This window comes from Mus caroli, unplaced genomic scaffold (assembly GCF_978045245.1).
Source record: "Mus caroli unplaced genomic scaffold, Mus_caroli_1 scaffold_15, whole genome shotgun sequence".
NCBI classification, from domain to species: domain Eukaryota; kingdom Metazoa; phylum Chordata; class Mammalia; order Rodentia; family Muridae; genus Mus; species Mus caroli.
Window position 1 is genome coordinate 100,300,600 of NW_028227270.1, and position 2,671 is coordinate 100,303,270.

The 2,671-nt window shown below is 46.3% G+C and overlaps 1 pseudogene; it reads left to right on the top strand.

Moving 5' to 3' along the window:
* The first annotated feature begins 1,439 nt into the window (after positions 1-1,439).
* Positions 1,440-2,354, top strand: LOC110308459 (glyceraldehyde-3-phosphate dehydrogenase pseudogene; annotated as a pseudogene).
* The last annotated feature ends 317 nt before the right edge of the window (positions 2,355-2,671 follow it).

Genomic DNA, 2,671 nt, shown 5'->3' on the forward strand with positions numbered 1-2,671 from the left:
TTTCCAACCAAATGCATAAGGCTTAGAAACTGGATGTTTGTTTTCTGGTTCAGATTATGCTGCTGTGTAAAATTTGAGTAAAACCATGTCAGAACCTCAATGTCCTCATCTGTAACATGGGAGTCATGGGAAGATAGGAAATAAGACAGAGAGGGTGTTAGGAAGTCATTGACTGTAAAGTCAGGTGGATATTGCGCCTGTATGTGTCATGTAGTATGCATTAGCTCCTCCGCATTCCCTCAGACCTCTTGTGAGCAATCTAAGGGGCAGAGGAAGGAGGGACAGCTCCCTGCCATTCCACTCAGCTGTCCGAGGAGTTCCCCTGAGATGTGTAGGGACCTTGACGCAGACTAAACATAGAGAAGACTCCCAGGACTATCCTGGTGACAAGGCAGAGATGCGGTTTAATGAAGACATTTTAATACTGGCTTAAGCATAAGGGTCAAGGAAAAGGGTTGGCACTCAGTGTGCAAGAGACACAGCAGAGTGTGGGTGTGGGCTTTGAAAACAAGAGTCAAAAAAAGTAAGACAAACCCAAGTGTGGGTGCAGGCTAATTGTTTTTTAACAATAGTCATATATAGTATGTGGGTGGGGGTTGATGTTATTGTCTTTAAAGGTTGCTAAGAAACCTAAATGAGATCATAGGTTGGCTCCTGAGAGGCACATGACAAGACTATAATTGATAAGACTCCCAAGATGCAGAAAGGCAGGATATCATCATTATAAGCAATATTAATAATGCTGTTTATAATTCATAGGTATGTGTGTGTTGCAAGGAGACAAGGCACTCCCCAACATCATGTGCCTTTAAATCTTGAACTTGGTTCACTATTTCTCTAACATAAGGTAAGTGTATGTGGAAGGAGCATGAACTCTGTGCTGGTAGCCACCACTGTTTGTTACCACTTGTGTTGAAATGTGCTTCTCAGCTGGTGAGAAACTTCACCCAGACTCTCAGGCGAGAGTCTCTCAATTTCATGCCACCGTAGCTGTCTGTTCTCCGTATCCTTTCCCACTCCATGACTCCTAACAGAATGGCACAAATCAAATTCTCTCAAAATTGGGAAAGTTCTATTTTAAACTTATAGCTCTCGTAACTTCCTCGGAGACTGAGGTTTCAGAACAGTCGCATGTCCTTGAGTTGCTAATGGGAGTGGCATTGCTAATCCCAGGCGTAATCCCTGTGCAGTTGTGATGATCGATAAAGAAAGCAACAGCTTGGTGAGGAGAAATGCCAGCAGATATTTCAGAAGCATCTGAGTTTAAAAACCACGTTTACACTGTGAGTAAATATGTCTTATTAATCTGTCTTTAAAGTGATATATTTAATATTTGGTTTCTCATGACATGAAAAGAAACTACAGCATGATGATATTAAGAATCCCCTAGTGGGCTCTGCTCCTCCCTATTCCAGAGACAGCCTAGTCCTGTAGACAAAATGGTGAAGGCCTGTGTACACAGATTTGGCTGTATTGGGCGCTTGGTTACCAGGGCTACCGTCTGCTCTCCACATGGCAAAGTGGAGATTGTTGCCATCAACGACCTCTTCATTGACCTCAACTACATGCTCTACACGTTCCAATATGAGTTGACCTATGGCAAATTCAATGACACAGTCAAGGCTGAGAATGGAAAGCTTGTCATCAACGGGAAGCCCATCACCATCTTCCAGGAGGGAGATCCCGCTAACATCAAATGGGGTGATGCTGGTGCTGAGTATGTCATGAAGTCTACTGGAGTCTTCACCACCATGGAGAAGGCCGGGGCCCACTTGAAGGGTGCAGCCAGAAGGGTTTTCATCTCCTCCCCTTCTGCTGATGCCCCCATGCTTGTGATAGGTGTGAACCAAGAGAAATATGACAACTCACTCAAGATTGTCAGCAATGCATCCTGCACCACCAACTGCTTAACCCCCCTGGCCAAGGTTGTCCATGACAAGTTTGGCATCATGGAAGGGCTCATGACCACGGTCCATGCCATCACTGCCACTCAGAAGACTGTTGATGGCCCCTCTGGAATGCTGTGGCATGATGGCCGTGGGGCTGCCCAGAACATCATTCCTGCATTCACTGGTACTGCCAAGGCTGTGGGCAAGGCCATCCTAGAGCTGAATGGGAATTTCACTGGCATGGCCTTCCATGTTCCTACCCACAATGTGTCCAATGTGAATCTGGCATGTCACCTGGAGAAACCTGCCAAGTATGATGACATCAAGAAGGTGGTGAAGCAGGCATCTGAGGGCCCACTGAAGAGCATTCTGGACTATACTGAGGACAAGGTTGTCTCCTGTGACTTCAACAGCAATTCCCATTCTTCCACCTTTGATGCTGGGGTTGGGCATTGCTCTCCATGATAACTTTGTGAAGCTCATTTCCTGGTATGGCAATGAATACAGCTACAGCAACAGGGTGGTAGACCTCATGGCCTACATGGCCTCCAACAAGTAAGAAACCCTGGACCACCCACCCCAGCAAGGACACTGAGAGCAAGAGAGAGGCCTTCAGTTGTTGAGGAGTCCCTATCCCAATTTGGCCCCCAACGCTGAGCATCTCCCTCACAATTCCATCCCAGACCCCCATAATAACAGGAGGGGCCTAGGGAGCCCTCTCTACTCTCTTGAATACTATCAATAAAGTTTGGTGCAACCCCCCAAAAAAGAATCCCCTAGTG